The sequence below is a fragment of the Lissotriton helveticus genome, chromosome 12, assembly GCF_964261635.1.
Source record: "Lissotriton helveticus chromosome 12, aLisHel1.1, whole genome shotgun sequence".
Classification (NCBI taxonomy): Eukaryota; Metazoa; Chordata; class Amphibia; order Caudata; family Salamandridae; genus Lissotriton; species Lissotriton helveticus.
In genome coordinates, this window is record NC_136073.1 from 857,424,765 (window position 1) to 857,440,331 (window position 15,567).

At 47.6% G+C, this 15,567-nt stretch overlaps 1 protein-coding gene and 1 long non-coding RNA gene across 5 annotated transcripts in view; one reads left to right on the forward strand and one right to left on the reverse strand.

The window, feature by feature from the left end:
• LOC144798606 (uncharacterized) overlaps positions 1 to 15,567 on the forward strand; it is a 1,317,000-nt gene that overhangs the window by 351,254 nt on the left and 950,179 nt on the right. For both annotated transcript variants that reach the window (XR_013603577.1, XR_013603578.1), the window contains one exon: positions 46 to 152. This is a non-coding gene — a long non-coding RNA (uncharacterized LOC144798606). The remainder of the gene's footprint in view (positions 1 to 45; positions 153 to 15,567) is intronic.
• The window catches only part of PTPRS (protein tyrosine phosphatase receptor type S), a 320,940-nt gene that overhangs the window by 189,130 nt on the left and 116,243 nt on the right, over positions 1 to 15,567 (reverse strand). The window lies entirely within an intron of this gene.

The following is a 15,567-nucleotide window of genomic DNA, read 5'->3' on the forward strand; positions in this document are numbered from 1 at the left end:
AACAGATGCAACTGTCAAATCAACTCCTTTGTACTTGGTTTATAGGTATCCGAAGGATGAAAGGCTAAATTGGCCCTTCTTGGATTTGAACCGGTCAGCAGTAGCTATACAAAGAACTCTGCATTCCCTAAGACTTTTGTACCGGCCTAAAGGTAGGACTGCCCCTCTGTGTATTTCTTGGGTTGGGCCCACTGATCTGCATGTTCCACCAGTACCACACTCGTCATCAGTGCTAAATGTGTAAGAATGTAAGTGCCAAGGTCCGAGGTATTTCTCAAGAGGTCACAGTGGTTGGCAGCACCCACTGCCAATCATCAACCATCACACAACAGAAGTGTGACATTTTAACTGTCCTAGGTCACCTAATGCTGAACCAATTGCATTTTTAAAAACTATTTAATACGTTGTGAATGAGCTCTGCTCAAAAATATACAGACACTAGAACCATGTGGTAGCCTGACATAAATAAGTACTGGTACTAAGCACCGGAAAAGACCGGGACACATTAAGCACTGAAAGTTGTCGCATGGGGAGACGGTCTGTGTGCAGAGCAATCACCGCACCAGGCTTGGAATGTGTTTACAGCGCATCCCTAAGCTGGTCATTCAGAAGCCATGATTTATAACTATCATTCACTTGATTAACTCTGTGCCAAGGTGACGCTGATTAGGAGAGACGCGCTGCCTCGGAGGCAAGGACACGCGAGAAAAACACTTTTCTCACATTCGCCAAAGAATGACAACACTTACAGCACAGAATGGTGTTGGGGGAGGTTTCAACGACGTCCTGGGTAGAGAGAGAGACAGTCACCCCGGGGCAGGTGCACAGGGGCGACAGTCACCCCGGGGTGGGTGCACAGGAGCGACAGTCACTCCGGGGCGGGTGCACAGGAGCGACAGTCACTCCGGGGCGGGTGCACAGGTGCGTCAGTCACCCCGGGGCGGGTGCACAGGTGCGTCAGTCACCCCGGGGCGGGTGCACAGGAGCGACAGTCACCCCGGGGCGGGTGCACAGGAGCGACAGTCACCCTGGGTCGGGTGCACAGGAGCGACAGTCACCCCGGGGCGGGTGCACAGGAGCGACAGTCACTCCGGGGCGGGTGCACAGGAGCGACAGTCACTCCGGGGCGGGTGCACAGGTGCGTCAGTCACCCCGGGGCGGGTGCACAGGAGCGACAGTCACCCCGGGTCAGGTGCACAGGAGCGACAGTCACCCCGGGGCAGGTGCACAGGAGCGACAGTCACCCCGGGGCAGGTGCACAGGAGCGACAGTCACCCTGGGGCGGGTGCACAGGAGTGACAGTCACCCTGGGGCGGGTGAACAGGAGTGACAGCCATCTTAGGGCAGGGGGGAAAGATTTGTTCTGGGAGGAGAGGTCCATTCGAAGAAAAAGTGGGAGGGGCAGAAAGTGGGACTATCACCCCAGGAGGGAGGTGGGATTAGGGGTGATCAGTGACTGATGGAGGGTGAAGGGGAGCAGTCACTCTGCTGAGGCAGGCATTCCCAACAAGCAGCTGTGACCACTGGTAGCTCTGCAGTTCCTTGCACAGAACTCTCCTGTGTGCAGAACTCCCAGGGTGAGTGTCAGTGAACAAAAGTAGCTCTTATTACAGAAAAGGTTGGAGACCCCTGCTCTGAGGTGAGCGACAAGGGGGCGGGGTGAAAACGGCCTCTCTCTAGGGCAGGTGGGTTCGGTCCTCTCGGTGGGGCTTATCTCATTCTTCTATATGGCCAGTTACCCAAAGGGGAATGACTGCAGGACTTCCAAAATTAATGCACAATATGGGAATAGCGATATGTGTATGTGTGTGTGTATATATATATATATATATATATATATATATATATATATACAAGCTTCCTGGTGGAGCGAAACGCATCATCCTTTATGGAATAAACCGTCTTCCTGCAAACTCATTTGAGTAGTGATTGTTTTTTGGCTATTTTCCGCTGCATCGTGTGAGACTTCTGAGGTCCAGACCTATCAAGTTCCGCGGTCACTTGACGGAACAAGTACTGATATATATATATATATATATATATATATATATATATATATATATATTACCTACTGGCGATAGCCAGTAGGTATATATAGTTAGGATTGTTTTCCATAGGGAAATCGCAACATTCTATTGGGAATAACTTTGACGCCGGTTGAGGAATCTTCCTGAAATTTTCCTTAACTTTGCCTCGCGGCGCTCCGGTCCTTCCCTGAAAGTTTGGGGGGGATTCGTCAAGCGGGGGCCGAGATAAAAGGGGGGTCCCAAAACGTGTTTTCCCCATGTTAATTTCCATAGGGCGGTTGGACTCACTTTTAGCCCGAACGGCTGAATGGTTTTCCACCAAACTTGGCAAAATTGTAGGGACTGGTAGCCCGATGTGCCTTTGCTATGTCTCAAGATATGTGCTCCAGTGGTTTTTACGAAAATTAACTTTGAAAAAATATATATTGGGCTACATTGGGCTATATATATGTTAGAGCCCAAATGTAGCCCAATGTAGCTCAAAGATGGCCACCAGAGACAAAAAAAAAAAAATGTAGCCCAAATATCAGCCAGATGTAGCCCAACTATAGCCCGATGACAGAATGTCCCAGAGTGTTCTAAAGAACAACTAGAGCGCTAACAGTCTTACTTATGACAAAAGTATGGCACACCTGAAGTCATCTTGGTTGGAATAAAGTGTTAACACTTAAAACATTTAATTTGCAAAGGAACAAAATGAGGGGGTTCATTTTGCCATAGAAATTATGGTTAGTGCTGAAGAAAGAAAAATTAGGGCACATTTTGAGTGACTTCTCAAATCCTCTTATATTTCATTAAAAAAATTCTGATATGCAGTCTCCCAAGATGGCCACCAGAGACAAAAGAGCCTGTGCTTAAAAACTCTGTTAGCAAAGCAGGCATTTGAGATTTAAAAAATGTTTTAATATATAAAAACGTTATCCGCTAATAGAATTAGCATTTAAAAAACCTTGCGAATTCAATGAAAAAACCATAGGTTTCATGCCTTATATAGTTAGGAATTAGCATTTAAAAAACCTTGCGAATTCACTGAAAAAACCATAGGTTTCAGACCTTATATAGTTAGGAATTAGCATTTAAAAAAACTTTGAAATTCACTGAAAAAACCATATGTTTCAGGCCTTATATAGTTAGAAATTAGCATTTAAAAATACCTTGCAAATTCACTGAAAAAAACATAGGTTTCAGGCCTTATATAGTTAGGAATTAGCATTTAAAAAACCTTTGAAATTCACTGAATAAACCATAGGTTTCAGAAGTTATATAGTTAGGAATTAGCTTTTAAAAAACCATTGAAATTCACTCAAAAAACTATAAGTTTTAGTGGTGTTAAGACCTTTATTCGGTGCAAGTGGTTAAAACACAGCTTCATGCCTACAACCTTGTATGACAGGCCGGCAGCAACATCAGGTGGTGTCAATATTGCGGGTACGATGTGGAGAGGTGCGGTTAATTAACACAGCGTGTCGCCTACAACCCATCCGGGCCGGCCGCGTTGTAACGTGAGAAACTCCACATCATAAATCGTCATCCTGTATCAAGCTTCTATTGCAGGTTTACAGACAAAGCATTAAACAGTTGAGGACATTTTCCGTGTAACTCCCTCCCCTCCCTCCGCCCCAACTCTGAGAGTGAACCTTGGTGAAAAAAAAAAAAAAAACATGTGCCCTGTCCCATCCAGTACCGTGGACATCACTTACAGCATGCAGTGCAGAAGGATTTACAGGGCAGAGCATGAAGAGCGTAGTTACCCCACATTATGGTGGGTCGGTAGAGGAACCAACCTGCTCTGTAACCCCGTAGCTACTTGGAACTGGTGCGGGGCTGAGGGAGTGTAGTCAGGAATCGTATGTGCTAGCTGAAAGGTGTGCCACCTGTACCTATATCGCGCTTCTGTCGTGTCTGAGCTCGTGGGATACCTCCCCAAGAGGGGACGGGAGGATGGCCAGCGGGCTCCCACACAGTCTGTGTCGGAGGGGAGATCAGGAGCTATCCTAGGAGTTTGCCACTGGGACTTTGCCACCCACCCTCCGACAGGTCCCAATTAACCCTGCATATTGGCCTCGTGATGGTGAACAGGCCGCAGGAGTGGGGATAGGGAAGGGGGGGGGGGAAATGGAAAGGAGGCACAATGGGGGTGGTTTAACAGGAGTCGGGCCTGTGGTCGTGAACGCTCGGGGGGTGAGATCAGGCCGGAGACTCCCGCTGGCCAGGACCATCTGGGTCTTCCTCCTGAGTCCGGAGGAGATAAGCGGTGAGGGGGCCCCATAAGTCCTTGGGTCGCATTTTGTGGGGTAACAATTCAGCGTAGTTATGAAGTTGGTCTTGCCAATTGGACATAGTAGTCAGCCAAGTCTTGAATTTGGGGGCGCGTCCACGCCCCCATCTACAGGCCAGGTGGCGTTTAGCCAGCAAGAATCCTAGCGCGAAGAATTTCCGGTGCGTCTTTAGCGCTGGAAAGGAATGCCCCAGTAGGGCAATTTTGGGGCAGGGGGCGATCGCCACTCCCACCATTTCAGACATACCGTGAAACACCTCCTTCCAGTATGATGCCACGCCCGGGCACGACCAGGCTAGGTGAATAAAGTCAGCTCCAGCCCTCTTGCATCGAAGGCACCTGTCATCTGCTCGCAAACCGAAACGACACAATTTGGCAGGAGTGTGATAAAGCCGGAGCAGGAACTTAAAATGAACCAGCCTAAGCCGGGCATTACCAGTCACAGCATTCGTGTGCGAGCAGCTCTCCTCCCATTGCTCGTCCAAGAGGGGGGCATCTAGGTCCGCATCCCAGTCTCGCCTAGCTCTGAGAGGCGGGGGGTCAAGGGCCGCATACGCCTGCTTGTACAGCATAGAGACCACATGCTTCGGGGTATCAGTGAGCAGAAGGGCGTGCAATGGGGCCACGATTTCTGGTTCGTCCGGGAAGTCTGGGGTGACCGCACGGACATTCTGCCGTAATCTCGTGTATAGAAATGTGTCCATGATTGAGGGTGCGTGCGCCCCGAAGAATTGTGCGGCCGACCGGAATCGGCCTTGTATGTACAGATCACCCCACGTGCGTATAGCCAATTTAGTGAGCAGTTTGCGACCAATCTCTTCGCGGGTAACGCTTAGTCTAGGGTCATGTGCTAATATCATGCGGGGGGAGTATAGAATAGTAACGCCCATGCGCGTCATTATCCGGCGCCAAGCCTGCACGGTACAGTCTACCGTTGTGGGGTCACGATCAATCCCTCGGGAGGACCCATAAAGATATCCCGAGGGTTTTTCGGGCCGCATGTATCCATCCTCCACAGCAAGATGAGCCATAAAGGGGGGAGGGTGGAGCCAGTACGTTGCAAAATGTCCCTGCGCACAGTCATAGTAGAGGCGGAAATTTGGTACATCAAACCCACCCTGATGGTAGGGGAGCATGAGAGTCTTTAGTCCGACTCTAGCCTGTTTCCCACCCCATATAAGTCTGGACATTTGGGAGTCTAGGGCCCGAAAAAAATGTGCACCTGGGCTGTAAGGTATATTGGTAAAGAGGTATAACAACTTTGGAAGCACCACCATCTTAATTAAGGAGATACGCCCCGCCATAGATAGAGGAAGGTGGATCCATTTAGTGACGCTATCAATCAGTTTATCCATGACAGTACCGTAATTAGCACGGATAAGGGTCTCCCGATTCCTAGTTATGTTGATCCCTAAATATTTTAGTTCTTCGCTTTCCCACAGAAGTGGGTAGTCGAGGGGAAACCGCTGAGTCTTTTCCGTAAGGGGGAACAGGGCAGATTTTGCCCAGTTTATCTGTATTCCCGCGATGGCGCCAAATTTAGTGATCTCACGTAGGATCGGGTTCAAATTGTCTTGTGGTTTATTGATATATAGGGTCATATCATCAGCGTACAATGATATGAGTAATTGCCGTTCCGGGTAGATGAGGGAGCGGTGATTGTGGTGCTGCCGGAGTTTGGCTGCTAGGGGCTCAATCGCTATTGCAAAAAGGACAGGGGAGAGAGGACACCCCTGTCTAGTTCCTCTGCGAATCTCAAATGGTTTTGAACGGGCTCCATTCAAAAGGACTGTAGCCTGTGGTTTATTATATAGCAGGCGAATCCAGTCAATGAAGCTGAAGGGGGTGCCCATACGTTCTAGAAGTGCCAGTAAGTAGTCCCATTCAAGGGAGTCGAACGCCTTTGTGGCGTCAAGAAAGACCGCGGCCGCCTTGCATCCGGGGTCTATATCCTGTAGTACTGCCTGAAGGGTGCGGAGGTTGTGTGAGGTGGCGCGGTTTGGGACGAAGCCAGCCTGGTCCGGAAGGACCAGACGCTCCATCAGCAGGTTCAGATGGGTAGCCAAGACTTTCGCTAGTATTTTGACGTCAGTATTTAATAATGAAAGAGGCCTGTACGAATCGCAGTGCTCCGGCGGTTTACCTGGTTTTAACAGGGAGGCAATTAGGGCTTCCCGCATACTGGGCGGTAAAATGCCATCTTCAAGGGCCGAATAGTATACATTTTTTAGAATCGGGGCAAGAAGATGTATAAAGGTTTTATAAAAATCTACCGGTAGGCCGTCCGATCCTGGGGCCTTGCCCGATTTCATGGACATAATTGCGTCCTTAATTTCGTCCACCTCCAATTCCAGGTGGAGGAACTTCTGTTGGGTCGGGCCGAGCCAGGCTATCGCGGTGTCATCAAGATAGGTGGAGAGGTTAAGCTCAGCTCCTCTATGGGAGGTGTAGAGCTCAGAGTAGTGGTCGGTCAGGACCCGTAACTGTCTGGGGAGGTCTCTCTGGGGTATACCTTGACTATCAAGGAGCGTGGTGACATAATTATTGTGCCTAGGTGGTCTAACCGCAGTTGCGAGCGCTCTGCCCGGTCTGTCTCCCTCCCCATATGTACGCGCTGTAAAGGGCTTCCCAAGAAACTTGCATTCTTTGTCGGCAGCCTCAGTATATTCGTTAATTTTTTCCCGTATATGTGCCTTTGCCGTGTGCCCTCCCTGTCCTAGGGATATCTCGTTCTCAAGTTTGCCTATTTCGCCTTCAAGTTTTTGCAGGTCACCACGTAGAGATTTGAGGACCCCTCCCCCTTTGGAGATGCACCAGCCACGAACGGTAACCTTAAATGCTTCCCAGACCGTAGCGAGACTGGAGACGGAGTTGACATTGCAGTCGAAAAATTCTGTTATGTCATGCTCTAGGTCCGCTTTAAAGGCTGAATCAGTCAGGTGCGCAGGATTAAGGCGCCAGTTTAGGTAAGGGGAAACATCAAGGGGAATACGTAGATTCAGAAGGACAGGTGAGTTGTCTGAAAAGGTGCGGGGGAGGTGTAGTGTCCTGATTAGCCAAGGGGTAAGACCAGCAGAGAGAAAGACATAGTCAATGCGCGCCCAGGTGGAGTGGACAGCGGAGAAGTGTGTGCCTTGTCTAGTAGACGGGTGGGAGTGTCTCCATGAGTCCGTCAGGCGTTGATCGTCCACAATGCTCAGTAAGGCGCGTTGTGTGCGGGTGTAATGGGAAGAATGGGGGTGTGATCTGTCCACTGTAGGGTGCAGTGCGGTGTTGAAGTCCCCACCTAGGATTACATGGGATATGCCAAGGGTTTGTATCTTGCCCCATAGGGTGAGGAGTGTAGCCGGATCATCTATGTTGGGACCATAGTAGCAAGCGAATAGGACTGTGTGAGAGTGTAGCCTCCCCCATACCATGCAGTATCTGCCACTGGGATCTGTTTCAGTACCAAATGGGGGAAAATCCCAGGCCTTTCTTGACAAGGATCGTGACACCTCTAGAATAACTTGAATACGATGAAAACACTCTGCATGAGGCCCAACGGGAGGCAAATAACGGGGACGCATTCGGCACCAGGTGAGTTTCTTGTAGCATTGCAACAGACACTCCATGACTATCAAGATACCCCAGAATTCGTCGCTTCTTCCTCGGGTCATTCAACCCACGAACATTCCACGCTAACAGGCGAAATTGCAAGGCTGACTGCGAGTCGCTCACGTCACCCATCCCAACGGCATAAGGAGAACCCTGCCCAGGCACGCAGCAGCTGGTTCCAAACAGCACACATCAGCAACACCCAGAGTTTCACATAGTACATTATTCACTGAATCCCTCCCTGTCCCCGTGAAGCCCGCAGCGGCTGCGCTGACGGGACTATAACAGTTAAAATGTTCAACACAACCAGCAACCGCAACAAACCGGTAATACAATACAGTAGCAGCATGAGTTTCGTTATGCCTATACAGTGTGGTAAGAGCAATAGCTGCCTCAGCATTCAATCGGAAAGTAGTCCCTCCCACACCGGCGTCCCCAACTGGCCGGGCATCCAAGTCTCCCACCCCCCTCCCATCTGTTAACCACCCCAAAACTAAGAATAGAACAGAAGCTTGTAGGGGATCACCCATCGGGGACGGTGATCTAGGGGCGCCAGACCTGCCATCCACCTCCTCACTTTCACCCGCCAGACGCCAGATAGGAACCTAGCTGTCTTGCGCGGGACGGAGGTAAGCGACCGAGCGCAATAGCAATCTCAGGCCAGGTAGGCTTAAAACAGTAAGTGTACCTCACCGTGAAATGCAGGGTTCAGTCTTTCCATGGTCAAAGTTCTGTAGCAGCGTGGTCCAGGTGCCAGCTCAGCTCGTCACTCCGGTTGAGACATCGGGGAAGGCGATCTAGAGCGTCGCGACTCCGCTTCCTCCCTGACTCGGTCTGTTTTGTGGAGTTTTAGGAAGTCCTCCACCTGCTGCGGATTTTGAAAGAAATGCTGCGAGCCCCGGTGTGTTATCTTTAGTTTGGCCGGATATAGCATGGCGTAAGGAATTTCTTGAGATTGGAGTTTCTTCTTTACCCCAGCAAATTTTCTTCTGGCCTCTTGGACTGCGGGGGTGAAGTCCGGGAAAAAGGAGAGCGTTGTATTGCCATAAGTAACTGTTCCGACCTCCCTCGCCCGGCGCAACACCGCATCTCTGTCTCTGTAATTGAGGAAGCGTGCGATAATGGGTCACGGTTGGGCACCAGGAGGAGGTCTGGCAGCAAGGGACCTGTGGGCTCTTTCCACTATGAGGTGCGGAGAAAAGGATTCCTTACCGAATAATTCCACAAGAAGGTTTTCAATAAAGATCTCCATATTTCCAGTGTTGGTGGATTCTGCCAGGCCAAGGATGCGGACGTTGTTGCGCCTGGATCTAGCTTCTAAATCCTCGTTCTTGTCCGCTATTATTTTCAGTAGTCTGTCCATCCGAGTGACTTGCCTGCCAGTGGTAGTAGCGCCATCCTCCAGCCCGGAGATCCTGTCCTCCGCCTCTTTGAGACGCGTTTCATGGTGTTCAAGTTTCGCCACGACGCTGTCCATGCGTGAATTGATGGTGTCTATCTTGGCATCAATCGTGGAGAGGCTCTGTCTCATGTCCAATAGGAGTGATTTCAAGTCCTCTGACTGGGGAGCTGAGGAAGTGGGGCTACTCTCCCTTTCCGACGGCGTCTTGGTCGCCTTCTTGGATTCGAAGGGGATTTTGGACTGTCTGGCGTCGTTGCGGCCCATTTCGCGCCGAGGAGTCCGCGCTGTCGCGGCGGTGGAGGATGCCAGGGTGCAGGACGCGGGCAGTAGTAGGGCAAGCTGGAGCTGCGTGGTGTAATCCGGATTAGGTCCGTGAGTGCTGTGTGGAGTAAGGTGACCTGGTAAGGGCGTCGCAGCCTCCCTGGGTGTAAGCCCAGATTGCGAACCTGTCTGCCCCCGGCTCTGGAATCCCGTGATGTAATCCGGATTGTGTCCGTGAGCGCTGTGTCAAGAACGGTGATCTGTTAGGGGCGTCGCAGTCGTTCCAGGAGGAAGCCCTGATTACAATCCAGTAGGCCAGATGAACCCCCCAGCCCCCCGGGGCCAATGGCGAACTTGTGGGAGCGGGCTCGTGGGGTGTCAGCCGAGGAGCAAACTGATGGTGCGGGCTTCGTTGGTTAAGGCCACGTGTAAGCCCGGAGGCAGCTCCGGCGTGCAGGCGGGTCCACCCGACCCCGGGATGGAAGGCCGCCAGTCACGGCCTTGAGTGCAGTCTGCTCGGGTGTCCCGGGACGGGGTCCGCGCCTCCGCCCAAAGTGATTTCAAGAGGGGGGGGGGGCGGGGGGGCCGGCGCGTCGCAGCCGGCGCGATGCGGGCCGCTTCCGAGCCCCCTCGTCGGCAGGGGTCCAGCAGTCTATGAAAGGCCCCGGGGACCCAGCGTGTGGCGGCTCCGCCGGCGGTCAGGGTCTCTCACGCCGTATGGAGGGGGGCAACAGGGTAAAAAGTACCTTTCACGACGTTAGGAGCTCCCTCACGAAGGCTGCAGACAGGCGCCGGGGCACACGTAGGGTTTCAGGGCATAAGAAAATTTCCGGCCTCCGTGAGCAGGCCCAGCATCCCCGGACTTTCCTGGCCGCCCGGTCCGATGTCAGGCGAGGCTCCGCTCCGGCACCCGCAACCGGCAAAGGAGAGACTGCCCCGGGGCACCCGCTCCCGACGTCCGTTTCCGACGATCCAAGCACCGCTGGGTTCGTCTCTGTTTCGGCCACTAGATGAGGAGTAATTCAGGCCTGAGTAGCAATGTAGGATAGTGAAGGATAGTGTTTAAGCGCTCGGTCTGGCTGGAGCCCTACACTCGTGCGGCCATCTTGGTTTGGCGCCACCTAGCGCCCCCCAGTGGTGTTATAGTTAGCTGGACATTTTACTCATACAAAACCATTGAAATTGCTCCTATATAGTTAGTTGTACTAACTATATTTCGCGCACCCGCAATCCACTGCTGATGATGTCACATATTAGATCATTCATGACATGGTCAGTGACATCACTGATGACATCTCAAATGACATCACTGATGACATCACTGATGACATCATCCACGTGACAATCACATACACCTTTTCATACACTATTACAATTTTTCATCACTCTTTGTAAAATACAGAGTATCATATTTAAATCCATTGTCACACCAATACAAGTATCTGAAAATCCACTCAGTGATTCATAGATGTATACACACATCTAATCACTTACCTATGGATTCACTCATACATGCTGTCAATGAACAATAGAACACTATCAAAAATACTTATACATCTATATCGACATTAAACAACAGCACACATCCTATTCACATATGAAGTCATCCTACTCACGTATGCAAACAATGGATCATACTTACATATTTACTTAGCAAAACACTTATACAAACACCACTTTTTCTATTCATGTAGATAGTAAGTCATACTTAGTGAATTATAAAATCATTATTACAAGTATACAGTTATCCATACAGTCACTCACACAATCATTGTGTCTTATGTATACTTATTTATATACAACAACTGACACATAGACTGCCTTTTATTTTTCTAGTTTGTTGGACCTGTACCATTGAGAAATATATTTGCTCATCACCACACCCATAAAGATATTCACTCACCCAAACAACTGTTAGAACATGTCGTTTTAACTTCATATATCTACTGAATCAACTATTCACACATCTTTGGACAGTCACCCCCCCCCCCCCGAACCACACACACTTTCACACTCCCATACAAATACTCAGTTAACTAATCAATAACTAATATAGACTTTCACATAGCTAGTAACCAACTGTAGAATCAGTTTACACAACAACTGACAAAGTGATACAGATATTCACACAGTTTAGTCACTATCCACTATATTTAGTGAGACATTATAAATTGGTCAAGTAAACAGTCAATTACACTGCTACTAAATCCTCCATCCAAATATTTATTTATATATATCCACTTATTCTTCAATGCAAATTGCTATATATATAATGCATATTTAAATAACGAAGCAAACCACATTCACTGGATGATGTCATCAGTGATGTCATTTGAGATGTCATCAGTGATGTCACTGACCATGTCATGAATGATCTAATATGTGACATCATCAGCAGTGGATTGCGGGTGCGCGAAATATAGTTAGTACAACTAACTATATAGGAGCAATTTCAATGGTTTTGTATGAGTAAAATGTCCAGCTAACTATAACACCACTAAAACTTAGTTTTTTGAGTGAATTTCAATGGTTTTTTAAAAGCTAATTCCTAACTATATAACTTCTGAAACCTATGGTTTTTTCAGTATATATATATATATATATATATATATATATATATATATATATATATATATATACTCGCCAAACAATCCCAGCCCTACCAAGTTCCTCCGGGCTGGAAAAGACGAAGAGAGGAACCCATTTCTTGGTGCCAAACAAAGTGAGTTTATTTAATTAAATATTCTCGCTCAGCATGCCCGCCATTACGCGTTTCGACAGAAAAGCCTGTCTTGATCACATGATATGTATGCAATACCACATGGGAAATTTAAATACAAAACACTGAGGGTGGACTAATGGTTACCACCCCCACATTTGCAGGTTTCAAAATAAGGAAACAGAAAAAAGACTTCCATTTTTGTCAAAGTCTTCACGGTCACAGATATAACCCATAGTGGGTTGTGATTACCTCATGCAATATATAAAATAATTAAATATATACATCTGCAACATCAAGCAATAGAATAAATATCTATATATAAATAAATTCATAAATATACAAATATATAAAAAGTTTTTTTTTTTTTTTTAAACAATCGATGATGATATTATATTTTAGACCGAGTTTCCTAAGTAAAAACCTGTGTCGAATAAATCCCAAGTGGGGATCTACATTAAAGTGTTTGTGTGCAAATGTAAACATTGACCTCTGTAAACATATACAATTATACTTTTTCTCCCATAGTGTGGCATGGAGCAGTTATTACAGCTTAGTGCAAAATTCTAATAGTGAAGTGCAAAGTGCAAAAAGTGAAATAATCAAATGTACACATCTAAAAAAGGTTGTATAAGATTTATTGTCAATATAAAGGGAGGATCCCCTCCCTTCTAGTTGTAACCATTTGACTGATGTTAAGAACTGACAAAAAATCCTGGCAATTTAGAGATAACAGGACTGTTCAAGAGATAATGTGGACGCCAAGTTCAAACAAGATAAAATTAATATTGACTGGATTTATCTATTCTTGTAAGCAAACTGATGTTTATAGATGTTAGTACAGATATTAACATTTTACAAACAAGTATATAGATCCTCGCTGATGTTCAGTCCCCCAGGGGTACGACTGTCTAATTCAATGATGTAGCGAGTTTCCATATATATATATATATATATATATATATATATATATATCTCCACAATGTGATCCTTAGAACAGCGCACTCTTGCAGCGGGTGCTTTACGCGGAAGCCAGACCCAATTTTTAGGTTGGGATCTGTACAAATAAATCAAGTTAAATAACTTTCACTCCGGAGTGCTGTGCATTTTTGTATGCAAATATATATATATATATATATATATATATATATATATATATATATATATATATATATAACATTTGGAATGGGGGGTAATGTTGCAGAAACGACAATAAAAAAATTATTGTTTCTTAACAACAGCGAGAAGAGAGCAAAGTGCACGCTCCATATTGCTTTACAGGATTCCTGGACATTTAGAAAACCAGCATTTTTAAATACGTAGGGTCTAAGTCTGGCCCCTTCGCAGACACCCCTTTAAGTACAATTTGTTAATCCTGCTATGAAATGAGTGGTACTGGAAGAGTACAGAGCAGGGAGCTGAGGTTTACTAAAGGTATAGGGATTCTAAAACATCCTAGAATTGTTGAGAGAGTGCCTGAAGTAACTGAGCGAAACAAAGTGGGAACATGTGTTCATGGGTGGGAAGGAGGTGGGCGAGATTACAATCCAAGGATTGTTTTGCATAAAAAGTGGTTAATTTCTTAATGATGCATTATTCTTATAAATAGCGATACATTTTGCCTCATCATTGCTTAATTTGGGGATTTTAACAAAAAAAAATAGTTTTTAGCTCAAACGGATACTTTTTTTTTTTTTTACTAAAAACACCACCACACGTGTTGCCACTCAGTGCCAGCCCTTTTGTCGGGCAGAGGGCAGGTGCCTTTCAGTTGCTATACTTGAGTGTTCAACCGATATTAACTCGGTGAAACCTTTTTCCATACTGTGTTAATCCGTGTAAAAATGGCAGTACAGTGAAGTAGTACTGCTTCAGAATGTGCTGCGTTACGCTGCATAATTTGCCTTTCCTTACTGCATAATTTAGTCAACCCTGCTGCATAATTTTGTCCTCCCTGCCGCATAAGTGGAGTAGCCCTGGATAATATACAGTCTCTTCCGAGGCATGATAAAGGTGAGGCCATGTGAATGTCACGACGCCCAGTGATATGGGTAGTCGAGAAGTGTGGCTCAATGGTTAGAGCGGCAGACCCTGATGCAGAGGTCTTGCCCGGGACCAGGGTTCAATTCCCCGCCTCGGCGGGTCTTGGGCTCAAAAATTCCACTGACCTGATAATTCTCGCCTCGGTGCCTATTCCAATCATGGAGTCCCACTCTGCAACTCTGGGCAATAGCTTGCTTAATCTCCACAACGGCCCCCACAACGCTAAGGATGCCTGGCCTCCACCTTGGGGGTGCCCAGGAGTGGAGAACTCACAGGGAAAGCCAGGATGGGTTCCACAGCGGTATTTGTACAAGCGCCTTGAGACCCTTGCGGGTGAGTAGTGCGCTATACAAGTATCAATTTACATATTTAGTATTTCTAGATAGCTGGGTCCGGCTGGTATATTTCACTTCCTGGATATGTTGGTGATGTTTTTATGAACCTATTCCACTTTATAGCTTTCTCCCTAAAGTAGCATACTTGGTTTTGTTTGAGTGAACAAGGAAAACAATGTTAAAAAACAGACAGAAACCCTGGTCCCACTAAGATGGATGGGGCGATGAAGCATGGATATACCCCCCTGCTGTTGACAATCCCGGTTTAGCCCTGTTGCATGTGGCCAATAAGATGTAGCTCTGCGGGTTGAGTGCCCAATGCTTGCACCAGTCAACCGCAGTTTCGAAACTTCAGGGACTTAGGGCCAGAATTTGATCTTGGCAGACTGGTTACTCAGTCACGACAGTCCGCACTCATAAATCCCATAGGATATAATGGGATTTATATTTCAGCGGACAGGAGATCCGTCACCGTTGTGATGGAGTAACCCGTCTGCCAGAATATGAACCAGGCCCTACGTCTTTCCTCCAGCAGAGGACGAAACAAGGCTTCCTATAGGCGGTGAAGAATAGGGCAGCTCAGGAGGCCCCGGTGTGAGGCATTTCAGAACTGGGGATCATGATGGCTTCTACCGAGGCCTGCATCCGAGGTGAAGCCAGGTTCCTCCAGGGTGCAGGCTGGAGGTGTCTCCTCCAATGAAGCCTCGGTGACACAAAGAGGCCCAGAAGGCTGCAACACACCCGCACTATAAATGCTGCGGGGTTACAGACCTGATGCATTCACTCTGGCAATCCTGTCCTGGCGCGTCAGGGCCAATAAAAGAGCACTGAATTTAATTATGGACCGCAGAGGAGGAGGAGGATGGAAAACAAACAGCCAGGCATTGGGTGAAAGGGGGTAGAAG